General features: G+C 37.0%; 1 long non-coding RNA gene across 1 annotated transcript; it reads left to right on the top strand.

Annotated features, from left to right (window-relative positions):
- The first annotated feature begins 283 nt into the window (after nt 1-283).
- Nucleotides 284-13,512, top strand: LOC138835128 (uncharacterized). Its single transcript, XR_011374458.1, has 3 exons — nt 284-557; nt 8,471-8,521; nt 13,343-13,512. It is a non-coding gene; the product is annotated as an uncharacterized lncRNA (long non-coding RNA).
- Nucleotides 13,513-15,743: the final 2,231 nt, after the last annotated feature.

The raw sequence follows: 15,743 nt of genomic DNA, 5'->3' as shown, positions 1-15,743 counted from the left end.
TCCTTGATACTTACAAGGCTGTGAAAGGAGGATCATGGTCAAAGTCACCCAAGCCAAGAAAGTTCTTGAGACTCCTTTCCTACTTCAGTGCCAACATATCAAGTGTGGAGGGCCAGCCTTGACTGCCCATACTGCTTGCATCACAGGATTACAGCCACACCCCCATTCTTTCATGTTCCTTTCTGACCAATGAGATACAAGAATGGTGACCACGCCCGCATTCCATGATGCGGGGGAGCACCAGGATTCCCTCTGTTTGTTTACAACACTACCAGAAGTTGAGGAAGGTAGAGGTGGTTGAGTGATCAGCAAGAGACTTGAGGAGAGTTTGGAGTATAGTAGGAAATTGATGCTCCCACCAGCGCCCCACCTCCCTCCCCACTTCTTGCGGTGCTGGGTTTCAAACATCAGGCAATGGAGCACTGCCAGCAGTCATAAGGCCCCAACCAGGTCCCTGCCCCTGGTCTTCTGCTCTGGGCCCATGTATCCACAATGCCACCTCCATCACTGCTCTTCCCACCTGGCACAGCTGCCAACAGCTTCTCTGAGCAGCACAGGTGAGTGGCTGCCCCAACACTACCCCTGCCGCTGGTAAGACACTCCACTGGGGTCCCCCTGACCCCTGCTTGTTTCGTCTCCCTGGCTCTGAGGAGCCACCTTTCTGTCTTGGGCATTTCTGAGAAAGAGACTCAATAGAGACTCAGGCTGTGCTGGATCGGGGTCCTCCTATCTGTGACAGATATGCTCCTCCAAGCATGGTCCTCTGTAGTTGGGATGGTAGACATGTAGCGCCATGCTCAGTTATTGGTTTAGATAGATATCCCAAACTTTTAGTCCATGCCAGCAGATTCTTGACCACAGATGAAGTTCTGGATAGTGCCGAAACCATCAGACTTCAGTCTCCTCAGAGGACAGTTGTGAGGAAACAAGGGATTCATACAGAGGGTTCTGTGGAGCATGGCTAGGCACAGAGGGAGCATCCTTCAGATAAGGTTCTCGGCAATTCTGTGAGCATATGACAGGAAGATACCCGGAAAAGGCTCAGGTGGGGTCTGTTATTAATTGTGCAACAGGTGTGGGATTATGAAACAAAACATGGCTCTCATGATTACCCTATCCCCATGGGGAAGGGGATCCTTCACTCTGTTGAGTTTTGCAGCTGAGGAAACAGATGCACGGAGAAGCTGGGTGACCTACTTATGACCTCAAGGTCACAGAAAGCTCAGCCTGACTTCTCTACCATGCTCCTTGGGACAATGGGTGCTATTCAGTCCACTTGATGTGGTGGGAATCACTTCTTGTCAGTTGTGGGTCTTGAACTCTAGGCCTGGGCGCCGTTCCCAAGCTCTTCAGATCAAGGCTAGTGCTCTACCACTTGAGCACACTTCCGGTTTTCTGGTGGTTGTTTGAAGATAAGAGTCCCACAGACGTTTCTGCCCGGACTGGCTATGAACCATGATCATCATATCTCAGCCTCCTGTGTAGCTAAGATTAGAGTTCTGAGCCACTGGCACCCAACTTAAGCATAATTCTGATTTTCTTTCTTCGTCTCTCACATAGTAACTGGTTGAATTTTTTCTGGATGAGGTGGCCCAGTGTCCCTATGTGCCTGGAACCCAAGGTAGCCCTCTCATTCAGGAAGTGGGCTGTGGGTCAGGAGCTGTCTAGCTCAGACTGTTGAAACAGCTCCATGATGTAAGCCCCTCTGTGCCCTGGCTAGACCATGATGGTTATTCATTTTCCATCCAACCTTCCTGGACTTACTATATTGTATTGTTTTTTACATCATTTTCTAGCACCTGGCCAAAATTATGATATAGTTATGGAATGAAAATGTAATGCCATCTTAAGAAAGTCATTTAGGGCTTTGTGAATGTGGCTTCATGGTACATTGATTGCTTAACATGCATGAAACCCTGGGTTCAATTCCCCATTACCACATAAACAAAAAAAACTGGAAGTGGTGCTGTGCCTCAAGTGGTAGAAGGCTAGCCTTGAGCAAAAAAAGAAAGACAGAAAGACAGAAAGAAAGGAAAATAGAGAAAGAAAGAAAGAATGAAAGAAAGAAAGAAAGAAAGAAAGAAAGAAAGAAAGAAAGAAAGAAAGAAAGAAAGAAAGAAAGAAAGAAAGGAAGGAAGGAAGGAAGGAAGGAAGGAAGGAAGGAAGGAAGGAAAAAAGAAAGCCCTGGGTTTCCCTTATTTGCAATAAGTAGTGTATGTCTGAGTCAAGCAGAAATGATCAGATAAGTTGCTGTTAGGGAAATGAACCCTAAAATATGTATTTAAATGTTTTTTTCTTTCATGTGATTTTTTTCTAACACATTTATAAAATTATTTCTTGGTTGTTTTGTATTTCCCTCACCCAGAGTATAACCCTTACTTTCACTGTACTTGATAATGATATAATTTGTGGAGGGGAAGGGAAAAAACACGTCATTTAAATAGGGATACAGGTGGACCCATTGCAACAATGAGATATGCAAGTCGTTATGTCAAAAACGAACTTTACAACTTTGGTGGGGGGGATGGGAAGGAGGATTGGGTCTGGGGGCAGGTGGAGGATGGGAGGGGGTCAGAAGGGGAACCAAAGGAGGAGGATACAATGCTTGATAAGACATGTACTCATCTTGCCCCTGTAATTGTAACCCTTCTGTACAGTATTTTCACAATATAAAAGAAAAAACTAGTAAATGCAAAATAAAGAATCCCTACTTTGAATATATAATTGCTCCTTCCAAACTGAAACCTGACAGTAGTCCCTAATTCATGTATTTTACTTATAATAATGTTTTGAAAAAAAAAGGTTTGGTCATTAGGTCACAGCAATTAATGCCAGTAATGTGCTTAGATTTCGGGTGAAGATTAATTCTGGAAATTCAAAGATTCCAGGATTTTGTGTGGTCACTGCTAATCACAAAGAGAAGGGTAATCTAAGTGACATTTGGAAACCTTTTTGGTCAGTGACTGCAAAAAAAGGCAGAGGCTAATTAACAGTTGTGACACAAGAGAAAAAATAACTCCAGATGGAAGGAATAAATGATAGTAAATAAGGTATACCAGAAATTGTTCTAGAAAACAATTTTGGTTATTGAAGAACTAGTTTTCAACTAGGCTTATTCCTCATTGCCTTTAGCATTCTAAATCTGTTAGGCTAGTTATTAATCTCTGTGTGATAAATGTATCTCTCTCTATGCTGTTCTTTCATACTCGATATCCTTTGCTTTCTAAAAATCTGTCTTTCTATATTTCTCTATGAACATTTCCTGATACCAAATACACCAATACAGATGGTAGAGGATGTTAATGGAGGGATCCCATAGCTAATGAGTCATTAATGTAACAGAATGGAAAAGGAGGACATATTATTGCTACCTCAAATTTTCTGAAAAGCTGCAATGGCATCATTTGGTTCAAATTTCCATTGTTTGTCTACATAGTGTCATTCAGTGCACGTAAATGCAAATATGAGCCAGGTGCTGGTGGTTCATGCCTGTAATACTAGCTACTCAGAATGTTGAGACCAGAGGATTGTGGTTGAAAGACAGCCTGGTCAGGCAAGCCCATGAGACGCTTATCTTCAATTAAGCACAGGAAACCCGGAAGTGGTTCTGTAGCAAAAGTAGTAGAGCACTCAACTTGACCTGAAGAGCTGAGGGACAGCGCCCAGGATCAGAGTTCAAACCCCATGACCAACAAATAAAGTGAAAGATGACTTTGTTTCCCCCAAAGGAACGACAAAATTAATAATCTTCCCAAGCAGAAAAATAAATTACAAAATGATTCAATGCACCTACTTTTGCTGAATTACTTACTTTATGGCTCCTTTGCTGGACATATTCTCTACTTTTAAAAATAGTCAAATATTAGCTTTACAAAAAATTTCATCAAATATTAGTTATTTCAAAAGAGAAGTCTATTCAGTTGATGTCACTTAGCTTTCTTACTATCTTAGTTCAAAGCTAACCCAGGCAGGATAGTCTATCAAATTCATTTTTAATTAAACACCAAAAAAGCACAAGTAGAGTTTTGGCTCAAGCAGTTGAGTACTAGCTTTGGGGGCAGGTGGGCAGGAAAGAAAATTGTTCAGGGACAGGGTCCAGCTTCTGGGTTCAAGCCCCAGAACCAGCACAAACGAACCAAACAAGCAAACAAAAAAACCCAGATATTTCTTTGGGACCCTCCTTAAAGGAGTACTCATTTGAACATAGGCTCCTTTTTTTTTAATTGTATTTTATTTTATTTGAGAACATACTGTACAGGGGGGCTACAATTACATGGGCAGGATAATGCATATATTTCTTACCAAGCATTGCAGCCTCCTCCTTTGTTTACGCTTCACTTCCCTTCCCCGCCTCCCCCCTCCCCCCACCCAATTATACCCCCCTCCCCCCACCTAATTATACCCCCCCCCACACACCGACATTGTAAAGCTGGTTTTGACATGACATTTTGTACTTCTCATTGTTGCAACAGGTCCACCTGAATCCTTAAACGACTTGTTTGTCCCTATCTCCTCCACATGTTATACTGACATCAAATATAGTGAAAGCAGGGGTTACACTGTGGGGGAGGGACATACAAAGCAACAAAGAAATAATCTTATAAATGCGTTAGAAACACATGCATGAAAGAAACGAAAACATTAAAATACATATTTAAGGGTTCATTTTCCTAACATCACATTATCTGACCTTTTCCGCTTGACTCATACCTATACTAGATATTGCAAATAAGGGAAACCATGGGACCTATGCTTCTTTGGGCCTGGCTTACTTCACTTAATATAATTTTTTCCAAACCTTTCCATTTCCTAACAAATGGGGAAATGTCATTCTTTCTGATGGAGGCATAGAATTCCATTGTGTATATATACCACATTTTCTTGATCCATTCATCTACTGAGGGGCATCTGGGTTGGTTCCATATCTTAGCTATGGTAAATAATGCTGCAATAAACATAGTTGTGCTGGTAGCTTTAGTGTGGTCTTGTTTGTAAACATTTGGGTAAATGCCCAAAAGTGGGATTGCTGGATCATAGGGGAGATCTATGTGAAGTCTTCTGAGGAACCTCCATACTGCTTTCCAAAGTGGTTGAACAAGTTTACATTCCCACCAACAATGAAGTAAGGTTCCTTTCTGTCCACATCCCCTCCAGCATCTGTTGTTGTTAGAGTTCTTGATTTTTGCTGTTCTAACTGGAGTGAGGTGATATCTCAATGTTGTTTTGATTTGCATTTCTTTTATGGCTAGGGATGTTGAACATTTCTTCATGTGTCTATTGGCCATCCTTCTTTCTTCTTCAGAGAAGCTTCTCTTTAAGTCTTTTGCCCACTTATTTATTGGGCAGTTGTTTCTTTGAGGATTTGTTGTTGGGTGGTTTAATTTTTTGAGTTCCAAGTATATTTTAGATATGAGACCCTTGTCCGTTGTATGGCTAATAAAGATCTTCTCCCAATCCGTGGGCTTTCTATTGATCTTGCCAGCTATGTCATTTGCCCTGCAGAAGCTCTGCAATCTTATGCAATCCCATTTGTCCAACCTTTCTTTGATTTGTTGTGCTTCCGGGTCTCTATTCAGAAAATTTCGACCTGAGCCAAGGAGACCTAGGGTTTCTCCTATTCCATCCTGTAATGTTTTCAGAGTGTTTGCTTTGAGTTCAAGGTCTTTGATCCATTTGGAGTTGATTCTGGTGCAGGGTGATATATAAGGATCTAGCTTTAGTTTTCTACATGTAGTTAACCAATTTTGCCAGCACCATTTACTGAAGAGGCTGTCTTTCTTCCATTCTATTGTTTTAGCTTCCTTATCGAAGATTAGATGGCTATAGGTCTGTAGGTTCATTTCTGGGTTTTCAATTCTATTCCATTGGTCCTGAGGTCTGTTCTTATGCCAATACCAAGCTGTTTTGATTACTATGGCTTTATAGTAGAGTTTGAAATTTGGTATTGATATTCCTCCAGCAGTGTTCTTTCCGTTGAGGAGCGTTTTTGCTATTTGGGGTCTTTTATTGTTCCATATGAATTTTTGGATTGCCTCCTCTATTTCCTTGAAGAATGAGGGTGGAATTTTGATAGGTATCGCGTTGAATTTGTAGATAGCCTTGGGAAGTATTGAAAATAGGCTCCTTTTGGTGATCATACTCACTGGATCCTGCTTTTCTCGAATCCTTATTGCTCTGGAGAACTCAGGACCAGACTAAAGAAATTGATAACTGACTCCTGCAAATAGAGATTCCTCTCAGGGGTGAAATATCCATCCATAAGGCATTTAAACCTCCATGTCTTTGTTTCTTTGCAGTAGAACACTTTTTAAACAACGTTATTTCCTTTTGTTCTATGATGGCTTTCAAATGGCACATTATTTTTGTAATACTCTCAACTAGAACTTTACAGAAAAGTTTTATATGAGTAAAGAACATATTCAAAAAAAGTCAAGAACAGAGTTTCCTTCAAGCCTTGGGATTCTTTTCTTGTACAGTAAAAAGGAAAGCACAAGTTAACTTGAACTTTGTCATTCCTCTATGTTCCATTCCTCTCCTGGGATCAGTTTCCACATCCAGTTACCATTACTTCCAGTAACAAATGATGGTGCTGCTTGAGGTATAATAAATGTTTACTGGCTTCACTGAAATAACACAAGGACACCTTTGGACATGAGGTAACACGTGTTTCAGAGAAAACTTAGTAAAGAGAAAATATGAAAATTATATTGCTTATAAATATATTATCCATGAGTATATTGAGTTCAAACTTTTTAAGGTCTCTGTAAATTAAAGTGAATTGTAAATGGGAAGAAGGTTCTCAGATCATTCCTTTTGTGAGTGTATGTACAGCACATTATTTCCCGTGTATATGAATTAACAGTAAGGGAAACTATAGCAATAATAGGAGAAAGAGAAGTTCTGTGTTAAAGTATATGGGTTCAATACACTATAGAAGACTCTACAAATAAGACAACATTGAAACAATAAAGCCAAGTCCAGTATGTAGATTTATGGGAGTGATGTAGAGAAAGCATTACTCCTAGGTGGAACACGAAGTATGAAGCCACTCCCTTTCTAAATCACACTTGCTAATCACATAACTCTGTAGAAAGTAGAATGGAAGTATAATTCTGGTTCCAATGCAAGTCAGATATAAAAGCATGGACTTAAATGGAAAAAAAAATCCATCTTGAGAGAACAGGGCTTATACTAGCAATGAACTGCTGGCTAAGATGATATTTCTTTTTCTTTCCTTATATATTTATTGTTGTTGGTGGTGGTCTTGGCACTTGAACTCTGGGCCTGGGCACTGTTCCTCTGCTATTCAGCTCAAGGCTAATGCTCTACCACTTGATCCACAGTGCAACTTCCAGTTTTCTTGTAGTTAATTGCAGAAAAGTGTCTCCAGTACTTTCTTACCCGGGCTGGCTTTGAACCCCAATCCTCAGATCTCACCACCACTCAGCTTACGATCACATTTCTAACAGTGTACACTCAGGATATGTAATGGGTATATTAATCTATCTTTATTTGAATTCTTGAGTTAAAACCTCGGCTACAGCATAGACTTTACACTCACAAAAATGTTTATAGCTTAAAAGTTGATACTTCTGGATAAATAAAACCTAAGAATGTAATGGAGTCTGGGAAGTTCAGTTTGCAATCAGCTAGGCTAGAACAGTCTTTGCAACAGTACCTATAATTGAGGAGCCAAAAGCTGTATTGGAAGAATGGCTCAGGTGATGGAATACCAGTCATGAGCAAGATTTATGAATAAGAGCTTGAGGCTTTTGTGTACATATATACAAACATACACATACACACAGAGGCACTTATATGTGCACACACAAATGCACAAATGAAATGACTCTCATAATATGTAGAAAAATTACAAAACAATAGAAAATATGTCCTGAGTAAGACTAGAATTATGTGATAATTTTTAATATTAGAAAGTCCTCAAGTTACTTTTTTCAAAAGTATTTGAGAATATTACATAGGTAGGGACCAGAGATAGTAAGAGAGTCAAGTAATCATTATTAAAGGTATCGGATCCATTGAGGAACGAATCAGAGACCCTGCAGGTGCATCTGAAAATGTTCATATCCTGTGTCAAATGTTAGAAAATGTTTGAAAATTGTACAGGAACAGTCTGAGCAGTGTAGTGGGTAATATCACTGGAGAAATTCAGAAATGGTAATCTGTATTTAGATTAAATACAACAAGAAACTATGGCAGGGCAATGTGATATAAGCCTAGAATTCTAGCACTCAGACTAAAACAGAAGATTAGAGAGTGGAATTACATAGTGATACCTTCCCTGGACCAGGTAGTATAATTTTGTCTTAATAAAACAAACCAAACAAGAAAGGAATACACAGTTGGAATGCAGGGCTAATTTTGTCATTTTTTGCGAAGTCAAGTTTCCTATTGAAATGCAACTCATATATAATCCTCACTTGTGTTTTAAATTCTCTCTCCATTACAGAACATTCCTAGATGCAAAATGACTCATGATTACCTTCCAAAATTTGAGAAAGTAAGTAATCATCATTCTGTTGGATTCCAAAGAAATGATGAAGGATTACAAAGGCTTAAGCCTGGAGAAATAGCAAAGTTTATCTAATGTAGGACTTTGTAAATGTTGCTAAATTAGAATTGAGATTTAAAATAAATATTTTGGTTTTGTTTGTAATTTCATATTCTATTAGATATTTAAAAATTCTTTTCTTTTTTTGTCAGTTGTGTGGCCTGAACTCTGGGGCTGCACACTTTCCCTCAGCTCTTCAGCTCAAAGCTAGTACTCTACCACTTGAGCCACAGCACCACTTCCGAGTTTTTTCGCTTATGTGGTGTGGAGGAATCGAACCCAGGGCCTCATGCCTGTAAGGCAAGCAGTCTACCACTGAGCCACCTTCCCAGCCCCAAAATTATTTTTAAATAGAGGGTTTAATTGACAAATTCACAAATGATTCTTGCAGTCTACTTGCCTAGAATATTCTTTCAAGAGAGATATAATTAGAAATTAGTTAATAGATAATTCCAACAATTCATGTATAAAATGATAATGTGAATAATGTAGACAGAGTTGCCAAGAAATGCATGATATTAATTTATAAATTTATCAAAAGCAATTTTTTGAAGCTTTGGTATAACATAGTATGAGGAGAATAATTGTGTGACATCTTTTTCTTCTACCTATGTAACACAGGAAGCAATTCCCTTAATTATGTGCCTCTGTATACAATGAGAAAAATGCTAGATTAGGGGTTTGTTTTCATTTTTTTGTTTTATTGGTTTGTCCTAGTGCTTGAACTCTGGTCCTGGACACTGTCTCTGAGCCTGTTCATGCTCAAGGCTTGTGCCCTACCATTTCAATCTCAGTGCCACTTGTGTCTGGCTTTTGCTGAGAAGTTTATTGGAGATAAGCATCTAAGGAACCTTCCTGCCTGGGTTTGCTTTGAACTGTAACATTGCGCTCTTAGCATCCTGAATATCTATGGTAATTAAAAAAGTATAAATATAAATAATATTTGCAAATGGTCTGATCTCAAGAATACTAGGGGTGGGAAAATGATGCAACCCAGTTTATTGTGGTGTTCTTTCCAGAACATGGAGGGCATCACATTAGCAGAGGTGTAGTATTTTTCACAATAAAGATAAGCTATTAGTGTTGTAAATTAAGGGAACCTTTGAGGTGCACCCTACACCTTGGAAACTGTTGGGGTATGATGACTTTATGGCATAAGTCTTCGGATTGATGGTCACATAAATAATAGCTTACCCTGATAAACAATTGCTTACTCTTGAAAAATTAATTATTACAGATGCTTCATAGTTTTATCCTTTACCAGAATGTGGCTATTTTTCTGTTTATTTCTCAATCTGTAGCAACCCATTGGAATATGAATCTATTGCAGAATTACATAACATGCAAACAGGTATTCTTTTGAATCTCTCAGGTAGGAATGTTCAGAATTTGAAAATGAGTAGATATTAGTCATAGGAATTTTGAAGAACACATATATTCTGTCCTCTTAACAACTTATTTACTTTTAAAAGTTATGGGTTTCCATTGAATGAAACTGTTTACTGTTTTTGTTTGAGAAAGTTTAAATTTATTCTTTTTTCAAAATATTGGCAAGTATATTGTGAAAATATTGTCTAGTTGGATAACATTCAAGTTGATGGCCCTCTGATTAAAAAGGTGTAATTAATTCAAATTTAATGCCAAATAGTATTGATTTTTAAAAGTTACTAAAAAATAATAATATTTACTATACCAATACAGTGAAATTTTATTTCATGTAGCTTATTTATTTAATTTAATTTCCTTGTCAAAGTTATGTACAGTGGAGTTACAGTAATTGTAAGGTAGTGAATACATAATGTTTCAAACTTGTTATCCCCTTTCTCATTTTTCTCAGTTTTCCGTCATCACAATACCCCTCACAAGTTGTAATGTACATTTTCATCATATTGTCTTGAGAGCATTGTTATTGCATTGGTTTGCCCTTTGTCCTATTTCTCACCATTTTGTTGTTCCTATTCCTTTCCGTAATTAAGGTAAATGTATACCAGTACACAGGGTATCCAAATCAAATACAGCAGGGAATAAACCATAGGGAAAAATGTCAAAAGAAAATAGAAATCACATAGTACATTAAAAACAACAACCACAAATAAAAATCTCTGTTTCCATATCTTGGATTTTATTTTGCTTAGCATCAGCATATATGGTCATATATATAACATAAAAAAGGCCCTGGAAAATAATAGTTGCATGGACATGATATCATGAAAACAACATTTTAACTGTTTAATATGGTAAAGATGGAATTAGGATTGGTGAATTCGCGATTCTGTTAAAGGAATTTCAAAAGAGTTTTAAAGTTATGACAGGTAAATTTTAATTGTTCAAACTTTTTAACAACTTAGCCTATTAAAAAAATAAAATTGCCTGGGAGAATAGGCTTTCATGCAAAGAAATCCATGGAGATTTAGCTGAGAGGGAGTGATGTGGGTGAAAATGGCTCTTTTTCACACTAAACAGACAAACCTCACAAACCTTGCTGTAAATCCTGTAGGTTACCTTGAGAATTTTCCTTACCCAAAAAATATACTCTTACTGTGTGAAACAAGGTTGTAGTGGAATTTAAATTCAAAGTTCTTTAAAAAAAGACATCAAAGCCGGGCGCTGGTGGCTCACGCCTGTAATCCTAGCTACACAGGAGTCTGAGATCTGAGGATCGAGGTTCAAAGCCAGCCCGGGCAGGAGAGACCATGAGACTCCTATCTCCAATAAACCACCAGAAAACCGGAAGTGGCGCTGTAGCTCAAGTGGTAGAGCGCTCGCCTTGAGCTGAAGAGCTGAGGGACAGCGCCCAGGCCCAGAGTTCAAGCCCCACGACCGACAAAAAAAAAAAAAAAAAAAAAAAAAAGACATCAAAATTGTGATTTGACCTTTACTTACTAAACAGTAATTCTCTGAAAAAGATAATTGTGTTCAAACTATTTAGGGGAAAGTGCCCTCCACAATGAAAGAAGATATTGGGTTTACACTTTTCTGTTTATAATACTTTCCACAATGTCTTTGCATATAAAGCACTGAAACACAGAAAAAAATCTGATTGGATACTTCAAACAAATGATTTCACATTTCTAAGTGGCTCAAAAATATAATATCATTATTAACATGAGACTGTGAAGACTTCTCTTATTACATAAGCCAAAAAGTTTTGGGATCAGAAAAGAAGAGCAAATGGAAAAAGTAAGAAAACAGTATTCTTCGAAGCCCTAGCTAAGCGTATTAGCTTCAGCAATGGAGGGAGGCCAAAACTTTTTAAAATAGATTGTCTTAATATTTTACCTACATAAAGTGGTTTTACAGAGCCTATTTGTCTCACTTCAATGCACACTAGATCGAATGAAGACATAAACATAAGTTCCACATCCAAATAAAATAGTTTGAAAAGAGAAACCATGAAGACGTAGCAGTGGGGGAGGTCTTATAGTCCTTCCACTTCACTAGACTTTAACCCAAGAAGCTGTGATTAATTGGAAATCAGGTAAGAGCTAAGAGGAGGACATAGAAATAGGTCATCGAAGTATTGTCCTTTGTAACAGACACTGTCATCCAAGGTATCGGTGATTTAACTCTATTCTTCTCCATACATCTTGTTAAGCAAATGCAAGACCAAGAAAAAAATAATCTATTGAAGTAATTTTGAAAAGAATAACTTCACTGTTCCTGATATGGTATCTAACGAGAGTCTTAAGTGAGAAGATAAAAGTGGAGTATTCTTCGGTTTCCTCTAAGCATCTTGTTAGCAAATTATATCTTTGAGGTTAGAAGTAATTGAACCAAAAAGTGGTGGAGTACTTATTTTTGTGGGCACTTTAGACATAAGAATACTTTCAAGGTAAAAGAAAAAACAGTATAGCTAAATATTTGTGATCACAGCTTCTTGGACTGGTTTTTTGGAGAAAAGGTTTTACCTGAGAGTTTGTCCTCATTATCATAGATGTTGGGCTTTCGTGGCAACCAAATGCAAGAGGGAAGTTTAATGGACTCGCTTGGACAAATAAACAGCATAATAGAAAAAATGGCAAATAATCTTTAGTGAATTACTTTGACCGATTATTTTGCCAGAACAAAGAAGGAAAGATATAATTCAAAATCACTTGACTGAAAAGTATGAAAAAGAGTAGTAAAGAGAGATGAGAGAAAACCTAGAGGACTGTTTTCTCTCCAACAGAGTAATGGGTTTTGATCTTGTTTCTTCCATTCTATATTCACCAGCTATCAAATGTATCTCAGGACTGGAATATCCAGTTCAGACAAAGAGATCTCCCATTAGAAAATATTTGCTGCAGATGTAGGTGATTTATAACCTTAGACAATCTATTTAAATCTGTTCAAAATTCTCCCCTACCCCAAACTGCCCTCTTTGAACAGTTGGTTTGCTTTTCCCATACTGCCCTTGATTAACTATTTAATATTTTGAGAGGTCATATTCATACTCTGTAGAGTTTGCTGTTTGGTTGTGATTTTTATGTGTTTGATTTTTGTTGTGCTTTTAAATAAATTTCAAAAAGTTGTGCAATTGTGTTACAATTAAATATGTCCATGTAATTGTCCAATGCTCCTGGATCAAAGTCACTCCTATCATTCTCAACCAACTCCTTCTCCAAGATTTATTTCAGATTTACCACTTCCTTTATCACATGTGTACATTGAGTATTCTAGTTGTGCTTGCCACTTTTTCATTTTTCATTCATTCTGTTTTTACTAATATTCTTCTCTGGTTTCAACTTCTTGATAGTCATTCTGTTAAACTGTCTGTTCATACTTTGACAGGTTTATATACATTCTATGGCATTTCAATCCTGCATATACTTGAACTGATATCAGCTTATATTTACATAATTAATTCATCTGCAATAACAATTTGCAAGACTGGAGACGTGAAGCACCTAGACATGATTTTATTCTCATCCATTTGGAAGATTAATCTTTATTCAACAAGAAAGTTTAAAAATGGCTTAGAATGTTTTCCTAACTACCAGTTTTTATAAATTGCTTTGTACAATGGTTTGTGATTATTTTACTTTACATGGGATAATATTCTCTACTATGTATAACTTTTGGGAAAAGAAGAAAACTAAAATTTATTACTGTGGAGGAATATGATAGAAATAGAAGACAGATTTTATGTTTGTCACATCTCTCATGAGTACCCATATTCAAGACTTAAAGTCATATTTCTTAAGGAAAACATCAAACAACATGATAAGGCAACTATTCGTGATCTTTTAAAATGTACTTTATTATTTGATGAAATTTACTTTATTAGCTAATGTTTATGCTTGAAATATGGGAGGCTGATCTAGGTAACACATTTCTGGAAGGCATCTACTGAACAACACAAATGGTCGGGGCTACTATTTCTATAATTTAAGGAATGGTTGAACCTGTTTGGTATTAGTGCAGGATAATAAATCAACTCTATTGTAACTTGCTCCTTCCACTTGAAAAACTTTTAATGTTACTAAGTATATAATCGTCAAATGTCATTTTGGCGAATGTGCCTTTAAAAAGTTTATTTGAGGGGCTGGGAAGGTGACTCAGTGGTAAAGCACTTGCTGGCATGCATGTTTTTCTGAATTATATTTGACTTCTAAGTCAAGTTTTCCTATCCTTGGTAGAAAAATTATGGATCTATGCTTCCAGGAACTATTTTTTGGCCTACTTATACTGGACTGAAATATTTCATTAATCATTAGGAGAGGGGTATTAAAAATATTCTTGTGACATTTGTGATCTTGTTCACTAATATGGGCTGGTCATCTGTAAATTGAAAGTGTGAATTACAGTAGTTTCTCTCAGATTTTGTGATCTCATCTTTCATTTTAAGTTGCCTTGCATTTCACAATTGCTTACTGCTAAATCCTGTGTAATTGGGGCCCTGAATTATTATAGGAAATGAGGAGTTGAGATGAGTCTTCAATTACTTTCTGTTGGCATGTGGCATGGGCCTAGGTGTGAATACTTGCCCTTCTTATCTGATGATACAGATAACTAGGACCTAGGATCCTAGGACGGGTGGATCCTGTAGAAGAATAATACCTTTTGGACATCATATCAGCAAAATTTGGGTATGATCAGAAATATGGGGAAAACCATTCTGAGTCCAGCGAGTTAAAACAATATACAGAGCAGCAGAGTAAAATCCCTTACAGATTAAAGGAAAACAACATTTTTTTTACCAAGTGAATTCAGGAGACTAAGAACACTTAGAAGGTATCACAAGTTTATATCGAAGACATTGCATTGATACTTCTTATATTCTAATAAATATTCTAAACCTAATTATTTATATTCCTATCTATTTATTGTAATAAATATCAAATTATTTGTCAAATTATCGATTAATTCTAGCAAGTTTCTTTGTGTGAAACATAAAATTAGCACATATAAATATAAAATATATAACTGTATGTAATCTAAGGAAATGTTTTTCATTGTTCTGTTGTGGTTAGGGTATCAAAGGCAACTCTGTTTTACAGTATTATTCCATTATCTCTACCTCAGAGTTTGGTAGAGTTAGACCTAAGCTTTACCATTTGTAGATTTACAGCCTAGAGGCAAGAGGAAACACTGTGATTAAAACATTACCAATTTAAGGCCTAATATCAAGGAAAAATATGGACTTCTCCTGGAGCTATGGAAATATTTGGCGATAGAAATTCAGTAGTGTAAGTTCCTGCCTGATTGGATGGTAGACAGGTCAGGACACTAGGTAATCATGCATAAGAACAATTTTTTTTCACCTTCTTGGCTTTAGCTACTTTTGAAATGGTAGGTATAATAAACAATTATATTTTGATAAAATACTTTCTAGTCAGAACTGTTTATTTCTCTATGATCCCTTGTAACTAAGATTAGTTTTTTTTTTTCCAGTAAGATAATCTTTGCTATCAGGGTAAGATATTCTGGTTGGTCTGTTACTACATGGAAGAAGGGTAAAGTTCAGTAGACATTTGTGCCAGTAAGACCTCATTTGGGAAATTTTAAGCTGCAAAAGTTTAGAAGTAGCTCTTCAGCTACTTTGAATCCATTAGCTCCACAAAGCTAACTCAGTTGATAAATAAGTACTTGAAAAGCCATATCTTTGAACCTAGCTATAAAGGCTACAAAATATGATGAAATTTAAAATGAAAAAGACTTAAAATAGTCATTGGCAAATAATTGCAAGTGT

Source organism: Dipodomys merriami, unplaced genomic scaffold (genome assembly GCF_024711535.1).
Source record: "Dipodomys merriami isolate MVZ:Mamm:240054 unplaced genomic scaffold, mDipMer1.0.p SCAF_23, whole genome shotgun sequence".
Lineage (NCBI taxonomy): Eukaryota > Metazoa > Chordata > Mammalia > Rodentia > Heteromyidae > Dipodomys > Dipodomys merriami.
This window is presented reverse-complemented; position numbering and strand designations above follow the sequence as displayed.